Genomic DNA, 14,068 nt, shown 5'->3' with positions numbered 1-14,068 from the left:
CACTTTCTCCTTGTGATTGAGGTGGTGTGTAAAGTGATGCCTGGAACTCCTGCAGCCCTTTTGTAACAAAGAGAGAAGCCAGCATGAGGATGAATTAAAATGACAGACAGCACAGCAGAGAGAAGGAAAGAAATTGGGTCCCTTGGTAACACCATCAGGAGCTGAAGCAAATCAACTCTGACACATACCCTGTCTCCAGAACATTCACTTACATAGACTGAAAAACCAAATCCTTTACTGTGTCAGCCAATACTAATGGGCTCAGCCCCATTCCTGCTCCTTGGACTTGGCCACTTAGCTGGGGTCACTTTGCCTCACGGTCTTGGGATCCACAGGTCTTGGAAACAGATGACCTGGGTTCAGATCCCAACCCCAGCACTTCCTTACTACGGGACCTGGGGTAAGTCACATCCTGTCTTCAAGCCTCAGTTTCTTCAGACACAAAATGTGGCAAATGAGAGGCTCCTCCAGCTCAGGGATCATGCGTTACTTCTCCTCTCAGTCCATCCCCTGTCTTCCTCTCCACCCCACCATGGCTGATAGTCAGGGAAGAATGGACATTCCTAATACACTCAAGCAGAGGACCGACGATCGGGGTCTCTGGTTGCTGGCTCTTACTAGAATATGGGATTTTTCAACAAACACTGATATAGCGTCGCTCGGTGCCAGGCCCTGTTCTGTGTGCTTTGCAAATATTAACTTATGCGACCTCAAAACGCTATGGAGTGGGGGACCCTGGCTACACCCATTTATAGGTGAGAAAACTAAGGCCCAGAGAGGTCGAGTGACATGCCCAAGGTCACAGAGCCAGTGGGTGGTGGAGCCTGGGTTTGGACTCAGGGGACCATGGCTGTAGTCCAAACACACAGCTGTGACATTGTATTATAAGAATGTGATTTGCTGGGTCTAGGCAGTTTATGTGAATATCTTACTTAATCCTCACAGCAACCCCATGAAACAGGTACTATTATTACCCCCACTTTACAGATGACAAAGCCATCTCTGAGAAATGAAGAAATGCTACATTCGCTAGAGGGTGAATGAGTGAGTCATTATGGTTAATCAGACCTGTGGAATGGCCTTGGTTTGACCCCTCTGTCCAGGCCAAGAGTGGACTCAGGAAGTCCCCATTACCCCCGGAGTGTGCTCTTGGGACCGGGAGCCTCATCCTGTCTCTGATCCCTGAGAGCAGCCCTGGGCACTGAGTTCCCAGTAGCTTCAAAGGGAGCCCGAGCCTGCTGAGCTCCCAGGGGGCGAGGAGAGCAGGCCCCCGCTGCTGCCGGCTGGGCCCTGTTGCCAGACGTCAGAAGTGCGCGAGGCTGCTTTGGTCTCAGGCCGCAGCAGATGGAACCAGCTCAGTGCAGAGCCAGGCGCTGCTGGGAACTGAGCTGGCATTTCCTTGTTTTTTCAATTCCACCGAAGCGCCCCAGAAACCACATGCAGAACAAAGTCGATGGGGCGCTGCCTGGAAGGCGAGAGGATGAGAGAGGGGAGAGGAGGGAAGGCCTCCAGAGCTTGGGAACTTGTTCCCACTCTCGCGGAAATGTGTGCACTTCAGCTCAGCCAGCGTCTCAGCCTAACAGTCACCCGAGGGGGCGCCCTACTGCCTGGCGCAGGGTCGCTAGCCAGGTGTGACAGCCAGCCATGCTGATCACGTCTAGCCTGAGCTCAGCCATCCTCAGAGCCCTGGGGTCGGGCCCTGCTTAGGATGGTTGAGTGCCTGCTGGGTGACGAGTGCCTGCTTGGACTTTGGACTTGGATGAGCCTGTTACCAGCCCTCTCTTGCATCTGAGAAAGCTGAGACTAAGGGATCAGGTGCTGCTCCTCACCCAGCTGGGAAGAGGTGGAGATGGATTCCAGGCCAAGGTCACCGGTCTCCAGCCCGGAGCTCATTCCCCTTCACTGCCCCACAGATGCTGGACAACACTGTGTCCAACCCTGAGTGGGAAATGAGGGCCGCGAACATCCTGCCCTCGAGGAATGTGGCCTTGGGCGAGGGAGATGGGATAAATGCACAAATACCTGCACCTCCAAGGAGGATGGACAGTGGGAAAGAAACTCAGAGGAAGGATGGCCACAGTGTCATCCCAGAACTTTGGGAGGCCAAGGTGGGAGAAGCCCCTGAGGCCAGGAGTTTGAGACCAGCCTGGGCAACCAAATAAGACCCCATCTCTACAAAAACAAATAAGTAAGTTAGCCAGGCATGGTGGTGTGCACCTGTAGTCTCAGCTACTCGGGAGGCGGAAGCAGGAAGGTTGCTCGAGCCCGTGAATTGGAGGCTGCAGTGAGCTATGATCATACCACTGCACTCCAGCCTGGGCAACAGTGCAAGACCCCATCTCTAAAATAAAAGAAAGAAAGAGAAGACACTCAGAGGAAGACAGGCATTCACCTCGGGTGTTGCTGCTTCATGAAAATGGTGTTGAACAAGAGGTGCAGGGAGCAGTGGGTCAAAGTGTTTGAGGTGGAAGGGGTGGGTGCAGTCTTATGAAGTCACAGAAACTGCCTGGGCAGAAGCAAACCACAAACAGCAGGTGTAAGATCAGGAAGGTGGGAACGGCCTTCAACACCTGGCCAAGAAGTGTGGGCCTTTTCTGTGAAGGTTTTTGAGCTGGGGTTTGTGATGATAAGAATTATGTTGGAGATAAATGTGAAAGTCAAGCCCAGCATGGATCCCCCCTGAAACACCCTGTAACACACTGGCTGTTCCAAACACATCTGTGATAAACTCCACCTCCCTGCCAGGACGGACCACTCCCTTCCCATTCTCACTTCATATGCCCCTGTCCATTCATTAAGGTTAAGTTTAGCTAAAACATCTCAGATTAACAATGTTTTTGAACAAGATAGAAATGTGTTTTATTGTGTGTTCAAGAAGCCCAGCAGCAGCCAAGGGTTGGAGACCCAGGCTCTTTCTATCTTGTTTGTTCCACCAGGCATGGATTTCTAGTACCAAGGTTGCCTCATAGTCCAATGTGGCTGCTAAAGCTCCAGCATCACATTCACATTCTAGCAAGCTAAAAAGAGGAAGAGGAAGATAATGGCATACAGGTGCACCCCATACTCTTTAAAGACACTTTCCCTTACATGCCATTGGCCAAAACTTAGTCAGTTTGCTACATCTAACTGCAAGGAGGCTCGGAAATGTAGTCGTTATTTCCAGCGATGTCTATGCGGCCAGCTAAAAACTATGATTTCTATTATTAAGAAAGACCCTGGGGAACATCTGTCAGTCTCTGCCAGGCCACCAACTTTGGAACAAGGCATTTTATTGCCCAACATTGCAATTTACCACACTCGCTGAGTTCCCTGTAAGAGTCGTAAAAATAAATACAAGTTCCACGATAAGGACTTGAAGGTGAAACAAGGCAAAACAGAGTCTGTAGCACTTGGTGAGGAAGGAGGCTGCGGGGCTGGGCCAGGTTCTGGTTTTTCCTCTGCTGCTTCCTTCGTGTGGTCTCAGCTTGCTCATCTGTAGTGCAGGGAGTGAGGGGACTATCGGGACCCCAGCAGTTTTCTTCTGGCTCCGAAGCACCAAGTCTGTTCACATACAGAGGCCTGGTGGCGAGGAGGTGAATTTGCCTTTCTAACAGCAACATTACCTTTGTTTCCTGAGTGCGTGTGGAGTATCTTTACACAGAGCATTGCCTGGGGGAGAAAAAGCGTTTTTTCTGCCCCATTCTATAGATGAGGCTTGCGGGGGTACAGGACTTGCCTGGGTTAAACAGTAGGGAAGAGGCAGGGATGCAAGGGAGACCATTATGATGCCAGGTCCAGACTCGGAGCAGGCTCTGGTCAGTGTCACCAAGGGGCTTGGGGGCTTAGCAGGGAAGTGGGGTTTGCGAGTGCACAGGGGCACATTTTCAAACCATACAAATGGCTGATGTTTGCAGGCTCCAGTTAGGAGCTAGCACTGTGCTATGAACCCTGAGAGGTAGGTGCTGCTCATATCTCCACTTTACAGATAAGAAAACTGAGGCCCAGCAGGGTGGTCCCAGGGCAAACGGCAGAGCCAGGCTACCAGCCCCAGTGGCAGCCCAGGCTCCACTGTCACCTCCACTGTGGCGCACATCACATGGCTGAGATCAAAGTCCTTTGTACAAAGCTCTCGCCAAAGCTAAGGCGGCGGGAAGTGAGAGGGTGTGAAGGATGGCTCGCAGGCACAGCCCAGAGCCTGTGGGAGGGAGCAGGCTGCTTAGCTAGAGCCAAAGGCTTCAGGCAGCTGCCACAGAGCCTCAGCCCCGAACCCCCAGTGGAGAGGGGGCTTACCCACAGAGCTCTGCTGCCCACCCAGCAACCCGCTGGTGTGGGACCCCCAGGGAGGCCCCCAAGATGGAGGATCCCGGGGGAGGCCCCCAGCATGAAGAACCCAACTCCTCTAGGAAAGTGGACTGGGATATACACTCCCTCAGGCAGGCCTGCACACACACACACACACACACACACACACACACACACACACACACGCACAAACTCACACTTCCCGGTGTACCCACAACCCAGCCCCCAGGTCCCGCTGGGGCCCCAAGCAGGGCAGGCTGGGGGTCTGGGAAGGGTCAGTGGAGGTGGCAGCTCCACCTAGCCCAGGTGTCTGCTTAACCCCCAGGCCACAGTCCCGCCCACTCACCCAAGGATGCCCCAGTACCTGGCACGTGCAGCGAGGCTGCTGCCACCGCCCTGTCTCCCTCTGTCTACCTCCCCCGCTGCTCTCGATGTCTCTCTCTGATGCTGTCTGGGCTCCTTGGTTTCTTTGGATTTCTGTAGTTGGAGCTCTCTCTCTCTCTCTCTCTCTCCCCCTGCCTACCCCCATAATTCCTCTTCTCGCTCCCAGGGGCGTCTCCCGTGGACATTTCCAGGGCATTCCTCTATCAAGGCCACAACTGATCGGCTCTGGGACCTGGCTCTCCTGGCTCCTACAGCTCAGTCCTCCATGTTCCCCAGGAGACAGGAGTGGGCCCTCAAGGCGTCTGCAAGGAGGCGGAGAGCAGGAAGCCAACTTCCCACACATCCTCCTCTGTCCTCCCCCGGGGGTGGGGAGCCTCCTGACCGGAGGGTTTGCTTCTTATCCAGGACCGCTCCCCTGCCAGCCTGGCCTGGGCTCCCTGGAGCAATCTACCTCAGAATGTGCAGGGGGACTGGCTCTGCCCTCCTGAGATGAGCTTGCCTGGGAAGTGTCTGGGTTTTCAAAACTTAGAGGGTCCCAACCTGCTTCTCCTTTCTTCAAGAATGTGGCTTTTTTCCTTTCCCCAAATCCTGACCCTCCTGCAAGGAAGGACTGAAGCTGGCAAAGAAACCAGGTCTCCACTTGTCAGAACATTGGACTGATCTTGTCTGCTTGAAAGCAGGGCTAGCAAAGCCTCAGCCCTGGCCCTGGGGCTACGCTAAGAGACAACTAAGGAGGGCGAAGAGCTGTGGGGCTGTGGACCAGAGATGGGGAGACAGAGCAGAGACACAGGGAGACAAGGGGAGAGATGCTCAGAGAAACCAACAGAGAGAAACAAAGAGACCTGCAGAGAAGTGGAGCAGAGAAAGAAAAAGAAAGAGAGAAAGAGAGAAAGAGAGAAAGAGAGAGAGAGAGAGAGGGAGGGAAGGAAGGAAGGAAGGAAGGAAGGAAGGAAGGAAGGAAGGAAGGAAGGAAGGAAGGAAGGAAGGAAGGAAGGAAGGAAATATGTGGGAGCTGGGGAGGGAGGGAGGGAGGGAGGGTGACTGGGGCAACCTTGAAGAGCATGAGCAGGTGGCATATGGGTGCATGTGGCACAGCACAAGATGACAGACAGGCCACTTCTCCCCCTTCCTCCATCCCGCCCCCAACACCTGGGCTTGGCAGCTTTGGGAACACAAGGACCCTACAAGCTTCTCTATGCCTGCCCCTTCATGATATCTTCAAAACAGCTACAGAGCCACCCCTTCTCTCTCTTCTTCTACCAGGAGTGTAAAGATCTCATGGCAGAGGGTCTGGAAACAAATACAGCCAAGTAGAAGGTTTCCCAAATTTAGACCATGCAGTCCACCTTTACAGTTTTTGGCATATCATCACATCAACCTTAGAAGATGTATAGCATGATGGTCAGGAACACGGAGCCTGAGCCAGGCAGCCTGGGTTCCAGTCCCCACTCTGCCAGTTACCGGCTGTGTGGCTTTGGGCAGGTGATTTAACCTCTCTGTCCCTTTGTTGCCTTAACTAGGAAACAGGAATCATAATCTACATCATGAGGTTATCATGAGAATTAAATGAATTAATACATGTTAAGCAATTAGGAAAATGCCTAGCAGAGAGTAACCACTCCATGAGTGCTAACTGTTATTTACTCAATATCTTATTCAATCAATTCACTTTTTTACTTAACTTAAGGAAAACTTCATGACTGTGATAAGATATGTATGTATAATGTACTGCCACTAAAAAACCATTCAAAGAAATATACTCAAATATATAAATGGAATTTTTTAAAAAAATGTTCAAGTAACCCATAGAAAGACAGGAAAATGGAAACAGAGGAATGATGAACAGAAGGAACAAACAGAATCAATAAAATGGGAGATTTAAGTCCTACTCTTCCAATAATTATAATAAATGTAAACGGCCTAGATACACCAATTAAAAGGCATAGGTTGGCAGAATGGTGTTTTTTTGGTTTTTTTGTTTTTTTTTTTTTGTTTTTTTTTGAGATGGAGTGTAGCTCTGTCTCCCATGCTGGAGTGCAATGGCATGATCTCAGCTCACTGAAACCTCCACCTTCCGGGTTCAAGTGATTCTCCTGTCTCAGCCTCCTGAGTAGCTGGGATTACAGGTGCACACCACCACGCCTGGTTAATTTTTGTATTTTTAGTAGAGACAGGGTTTCACCATGTTGGTCAGGCTGGTCTCAAACTCCTGAACTCGTGATCCTCCCGCCTCAGCCTCCCAAAGTACTGGGATTACAGGCGTGATCCACCGCGCCCAGCGCAGAATGATTTTTTTTAAATGACCTAACTCTACACTGTCTAAAAGAAACTCATTTCAAATATAGTTACATAGGTAAACATTATAGTTACATAGGTAGACAAAGATATATATATATATAGATATCTATATAAATATATATATACATGTTTCAAGCACATCAATCCATAAAAAGGAGGCCTGTCTATATTAATATCAAATAAAGTGGACTTTAGAGCAAAGAAACTTATCAGGGACCAAAAGGGACACTGTATAATGATAAAAGAGTCAATCTATCAAGAAGACATAGCAATCTTAAATGTTTGCACCAAACAGTAGAGTTTCAAAATATGTGAAGCAAAAACTGGTAGAACTGAAAGAAGAAATAGACAAAATCACAATTATAGTTCAAGACATCAATGCCCTTCTCCCAGCAATTGATGAAACTACTGGACAGAAAATCAGCAAGGATATAGAAGAGCTGAACAGCACCATCAACCAACAGGATCTAATTGACATTTATAAAACATTCTAACAAACAACAGCAGAATGCACATTCTTTTTAAGGCTCCATGGAACCTTCACCAAGATAGACCATACCCTGGTCATAAAACAAACCTCAACAAATTTTAAAATATTAGATATAATGCAATTTATATCACAACCTTAAAAGGAAGCCGATGCTGCCAGCCATAAACAGAAAGCAATCAATCATCCAAACAAGTTAAAAGGAAAGAAGACAATGTTATTAAATCCTAGCTTGAAATTGAGGGCTGTCTAAGGCTCTGAGTCTTTTTCAAACCGCTGGGTAAAGCTGAGCAGGGTCTGAGGGTTGCGTGGCAACGATGTGCCAGTGTAGCTTCTGATTTTGATGACCCTTTTGTAGCTCTGTAGGGAAAAGTCCTGGTGTGCAGGAGGCTTACACCAAGCATCCAGGGGTGAGGGCACATCAGGTTGGCAAATTACACTCAAAGTCTCAGTTGTTGCACACTGGCAACTCTTCTGTAAGCTTGAAATTATTTTTTTTTAAGTTAATATACGAAAAAATTAAATAAATTTGTATCCAAAACAATCAACAATAACAATAAAATCCCAAGAGAGACGAGCAAATGCTTTCGAGGGTTAAAGACCTATTGGAACCACCCTGAGACTTTCTCCTTCGTGTGAACATAAGGTCCCAGCACAGTCTTTGCTCTCCCAGGGTATCAGGACTTTTTAGGGCCCAGAGTCAGCCCCACCTGCCCCTACATTTGGGAAACTTTGTGGAAAATCAGAATACGCTGAGCTACAGCGTCAGATAGACCTGTCTAAAACCCAACTCTGCCTCCTAGCTGGGTAGCCTTAGACAACTCACTCACCCTCTCTGAGCCTGTTTCCTCATGCGCAAGGTGATGCACTAATATCTACACTCCAGTTATTGTAATAAATGAGACAAGTATTCAAAACATAGATCTGCAGCCCCACACAGGGCTGTTTGTAGCTAGTTCCTTGTCAGTTCTCCACGCCAGCCTGTTAGACCAAATGCAGGCCACCACCTGGCTAGACAAGGTCCCCCCTGGAGCCACTGAGCTCCAAGGCCTGGGGGAAGTGGGGGCCATAAACCTCCTCCCCCACTCCTGTCACTGGAGATCAAACCACTATCAGAATCAAAGCCACCCAGCTGATGGATGGGCCTGGGGGACCCAGAGCCCCAGCAGCCACCCAGCCCCTCACTGTTACAAGGAGCTCAGAGTGACTCCCGGCATGTCCTCAGGAGCCTCTGCAGTTTAATTTGTGCCAGAAGGTGACCCGTTGCCTCCTTCAGAAAGATGCTTATCTCTCTCTCTCTGCAGAGAAGGAGGAGATGCCCGCAGAGGTGTCAGCAGACTGGCGGGTGGGCGGGAGGGGTGAAGAGGCCATGCTGACATGCTGATAGTGAAGGCCTCCCTTCCCCCACAGGTACTCAGAGCCCCAAATGGTGTTCAAAACCCAGGGAGCCCTGAGCTTGCATTTCAGCAGCAAGCAACAGACCTACCAACTCAGTGATTTATTTCAAGAATCTTTGGTGGGGACAGACAAGGGGCGTTGTCACTCGGAAACAGATCTACCAACTCTGTTTTATTTCAGGAGCCTTTGGTGGAGAGAGACAAGGGCCAGGGTCACTCGGGTCCTCTGGACGCTTAGCCTCCCAGGACAAAGAGCTGATACCAGGAGTTGGAAGACTCCCAAAAGGCCTGGCTAGGCTGGAAGCTGAGTCAAGCCCCAGTCTTGGAGACTCCCTGAAGGGATTAATGGACTCTCAGGGATGTAGTTTTCACCATCGCGGAATCCTGGGAGCTCCAGACAGAACCTTAAGCTGGAAGGAACTCAGTCACTGTTGTTGGAGGAGTAAGAAAAGGTGGTCTGTGCAATCCCCTTTGTGCCAAGCTGCCTGGCCTCACAGCTTGGCTCTAGCTGCGTGGCTTTGCCCCAGTGACCTCATCTGTCAAACAGGGATGGGTGAAATTTCCCCCTTCAAAGCATCGTCATAGAACTGTAGGAGCTCATGGCATGCAGGTTATAGCAGGACCCAGCATTTGCTCCAAATTGTATTATTATTATTATTATTATTATTATTATTATTAGGACATGGTGGTGGTAAGATGTCAACTGAGAATCACCTGACAGCACAAGGGCAGCAAGCGGAATCTGGAAAGAAAGACACCCAAATGGCTGGGCGCAGTGGCTCACGCCTCTATTCCTAGCACTTTGAGAGGCCGACAGAGGCAGGTGGATCACCTGAGGTCAAGAGTTCGAGACCAGCCTGACCAACATGGAGAAACCCCGTCTCTACTAAAAATACAAAATTATCCAGGCATGGAGGGGCATGCCTGTAGTCCCAGCTACTTGGGAGGCTGAGGCAGGAGAATCGCTTGAACCTAGGAGGCGGAGGTTGCGGTGAGCCGAGATCGCACCATTGCACTCCAGCCTGGACAACAAGAGTGAAACTCCGTCGAAAGAAAGCAGGAAAGAAGGAAGGAAGGAAGGAAGGAAGGAGGGAGGGAGGGAGGGAGGGAGGGAGGGAGGGAGGGAAGGAAGGAAGGAAGGAAGGAAGGAAGGAAGGAAGGAAGGAAGGAAGGAGGGAAGGAAGGAAGGAAGGAAGGAAGGAAGGGCACCCAAACACCAAGAACAGTGGATGTTGAGTGTGCAACTAAGTCTATATTATTTGTGTATTTTCCAAATCTTTTTTCATGAGCCTGAATTTCCTTTTTAAATGGGGAGACTAAACCTAAGAAACTAGTCACAGATGCTCCATGCGGCCAGGCCCAGGGTAGGGGTGAATGAATGAATGAAAATTGCAACAAAAAACCCTGTGGGAGAACATATTAAGTGGAATATGCAAGGAGTGCAGGCTTGAGCGTGTAGGGAAGGCTGATTTTCATAGCTCCAGGGCTGGAAGGCTGAGAAGTAGAGGCAGAGAGGAAGCAAAGGGCTCTAGAGAAAGAGGGGCCTGGGTTCAAATCCTGCTCTGTCTCCACTCCATGTGTGACCATGGACACATCACCTAATTGGGGCAGCCTTTGTTGTTTTTTTTTTTAATGTGCAAAATTGGTTAACAATTTTCCCTTGTGGGGTGTTTTGTGAGGATCAAATAAGATGGTATCCCCAGCACACAGTGAACACTCACACCAGGAGGTTCTTCAGATACTGGAAGGAACAAAGATGCTGTACAGTCCTCAACCTGGTTGCACATTACAAGTATCCAGGGAGTTTGGGGCATAGGAATGCCAGAGCCCAAGCTCCTTGGAGAAATGGCTGATTCCAGGGTGAACAGAAGGCAAGACCACCCCAGAACTCAGTCCTTAGGGACAGCCTGCAGCCAGGCACAGATGCAAATGAGTCCCCAAGAGCTGAAGCCCTTGGAGGAGAAACCTTTAAGCAGCGCTTCACGGGTATTATTTCCTTGTCCCTGGCAACAGCCCTATCGGATGGGCACTACTCTATTATCCATTTTATAAGGTTCTGAGAGACGAAACTACTTGCCAAAATCCACAGGTTGCATTTGGCAGAACCAAGACTTGAATACAAAAGTGTCTAACTCTGCGGCCCAAGTTTATATCCTACCCCGTGTAGACCCCAAGTTTATATCCTACCCCGTGTAGACCACATGTGAGCTTCCACAGGGGATCTTTGCAGATCTTTAGCTGGAGCAAACTTAGCCCTAAAGTATCTTAGGGCTTTGAGCTTCACAGCTCCAAACTACACAATGCAGAGAGAGAGAGAGAGAGAGTTTGTGTGTGCATTATGTGTGTGCATCTGTGCCTGTGTGTGTGTGCATGTGTACATGTATGTGCATGTGTGTGCAGGTGTGTGTGCATACGTGTGTACGCATGATACACGTGTGTGTGTATGTGCATGTGTGTGCATGTGTTCAGGAGCCTGGGCCTTTCGGCTGTGCGATGTTGGGGAGGTTTTGTCCCATCTCTGGGGAGACTGGAAGTACCTCTGGCCCCAGCGACCCTGGTGTTTTATTGCCTGATGTTTTATTTGGGAGAACAGAAGCTGAGCACCTGGGTGTGCCTGGAAGGAGCTCTCCTGGGGGCCTCACTTCAGTGGAAAGCCAGCGTTCCTCAGGCTGTGCAAAAACAGTGTTCAACAGCGACACTGTGTGGTCATCACTGGCGCAGCAGCTCCAGCGAGGGGCTCAAACATTTTAGGACCCTCCTTCCACCTGCAATTTGAAGGTTGCTGACCTCCCCCATGGACCTAGAATGACCCCAGCCTTCATGGACAATAGGGAAGGTGAGGATCTTCAAGATGCAATACTGGACTTTCTACAAATAAAGACAAGTGGGATGTAAGTGATTTTTTTTTTTTAAATTTTCAATGTGCACACATTTTCTGAATGTGTGTTCCCCTAAAATTCACATGTTTAAACTGTAACCCCTGAGCTGATGTCATTAGGAAGTGGGGCCTTTGAGAGGTGATAAGGTCAGGAGGGCAGAGCCCTCACAATGGAATTAGTGCCCCTCATGAAAGAAGCGCTGGAGAGCTGCCTCACCCCTTCCACCATGCAAGGACACAGCAAAAGGCGCCATCCATGAAGCAGGAAGCAGCCATCACAGACCCTAAACCTGCTGGCACCTTAATCTCAGACTTCTAGCCTCCAGAAGTGACAAATCACTTTCTGTTGTTTATAAGCCACTCTGTTTATGGTGATTCGTTACAGAGACCCAAACAGACAAGACACCATATTTGACCCCCAACCTGGGGGAAATGGGTCTGACCAGCCATATTTCACAGACCTCACAATTTGAGGGGATGGAAATACATTCTGGAATCATAATATATGTCTACGAGAAAATGAGACCTGATTTGCAAACATAACACTCCAGAGGTGGGAAGAGGGGCAGGTCTGCACTTTGAGGACCCTGGCCGAGCCCCGACTCTTATGGCTTCCTCTTGTTCCTCTGCGTGCGTGAGTTCCCCAGAGTATCTTTCCTCATCTGACCCTGCCGTGTTCTCTCATTGTTCTGTTTTTCTGACAACAGCTGGTTGCCAAGGAAATCACTTTGCAGCCCAGAGTCAGACCCTGCAAGGAAATTCAGTCCTTACGCATCTCTCCATCCACAGCAGCCTCTTGGCGTGACCTCAGAAAACCCTGCCAAACCCCAACCAAGGAGTCCACCCCACCCCCACTGGGATCTTTCCCTGGGTGCTAAGCACAGCTGAAAGAAAAAAAAAAAAAAAGGAAGCAGGGCTAGACTGAGAGAGCCAAGGCACAGCAGGGCCAGAATGAATGACCCCAAGACAGCCTCTCATCCCACCCTCCTTTTTTAAAGATGTAAATGTTTTATGGAAACGTAACACATAAAAAGTGCATGAGTCCTTGGCATACTGCTTGAGGAATTTCACAAACTGAACACACCCGTGTAACTAGCACCTAGAAAAAAGGAACAGGCCATCAGCCAGCCCCTCCAGGAGCACCCAGAAGCCCTTGTGATCACCACCCTCCCCCCACCTCTCCCTCTCCTCCAGAAGGGTGACCACTCTCCTGACTTCTAACAGCAGAGATTTCTTTCACCTGCTGTTCAACTTATTCTAAACAGAGTCACACACTTTGAGGGGGGTGGAAAGACACTCTGGAATCATAATATATGTTGATGAGAAAATGGTATCTGATTTGCAATCATAAAACTCCAGAGGGGGAAAGGGGGCAGGTCTGCACTTGGGGGGCCCTGGCCCAGCTCTGCAGAATCTAGACTATTTGCTCAACATCATGTTGCTAAAGCTATGTTGGCTGTAGCCTGTAGCAATAGTTTGCCCGATCTCATTGCTGTATCATATTCCACTGTATGAGTTGCCTCCCATTTACTGATCCATGCACTAATGATGGGCATGGGGGCAGCTCCCAGATTTTGTCTAAACTGAGCCATGTTGCTATGACCTTTCTTTTCTACGTCTTTAGGTAAACAGATGTTTATATTTCTCTTGCATACATAGTTTTCCCCGCTTGCCCTCAAGGGATACATTTCAAGACCCCCAGGAGATGTCTGGCACCGTGGATAATGCCAAGCACTATATATACTACGTTTTTTGTGTACACACAAAGCCATGATAAAGTTTAATTTAGGCAACAATAATAACTAATAAAAAACTAGAATAAGGCTGGGCATGGTGGCACGCGCCTGTAATCCAAGCTACTCTGGAGGCTGAGGCACGAGAATCGCTTGAACCTGGGAGGCAGAGGTTGCAGTGAGCTGAGATCACGCCACTGCACTCCAGCCTGGGTGACACAGTGAGACTCCACATCAAAAAAAAAAAAAAACTAGGATAATTATAATAGTTACTGTAAGAAAAGTTATGTGAATGTGCGTGTGCATTCTCTCTCTCTCACTCTCTCTGGAATTTTCCATTTAATATTTTCAAACTGAGGTTGACCAAGGGTAACTGAACCCATGAAAAGTGAAACCTTGAACCAGGAGGGACTGTACCCAGCGGAGGAGTCGCTGGGTCACGGGGGATGGATATAGTGGACATTGCCACAGAGTCTTCCAAAGTGGTTGCAACAAATTTCACTCCCATCAAATTGCATGAGGGCTTGAGTTGCTCCACAGCCTGGCCAGAATTGGGTGTTGTCCGCCTTCCTCTTTTTAACCATTTGCCCACCCCTTTTGTTTTACAGTT

At 49.3% G+C, this 14,068-nt stretch overlaps 2 long non-coding RNA genes across 7 annotated transcripts in view; both read right to left on the bottom strand.

Annotated features, from left to right (window-relative positions):
* LOC135968708 (uncharacterized) overlaps positions 1–14,068 on the bottom strand; it is a 399,823-nt gene that overhangs the window by 336,593 nt on the left and 49,162 nt on the right. The window lies entirely within an intron of this gene.
* On the bottom strand, positions 2,835–4,971 carry LOC141409309 (uncharacterized). The gene is made up of 2 exons (XR_012429204.1): positions 4,646–4,971; positions 2,835–3,648 (listed from the first exon to the last, which is right to left on the bottom strand). It is a non-coding gene; the product is annotated as an uncharacterized lncRNA (long non-coding RNA).

This window comes from Macaca fascicularis, chromosome 20, assembly GCF_037993035.2.
Source record: "Macaca fascicularis isolate 582-1 chromosome 20, T2T-MFA8v1.1".
Lineage (NCBI taxonomy): Eukaryota > Metazoa > Chordata > Mammalia > Primates > Cercopithecidae > Macaca > Macaca fascicularis.
This window is presented reverse-complemented; position numbering and strand designations above follow the sequence as displayed.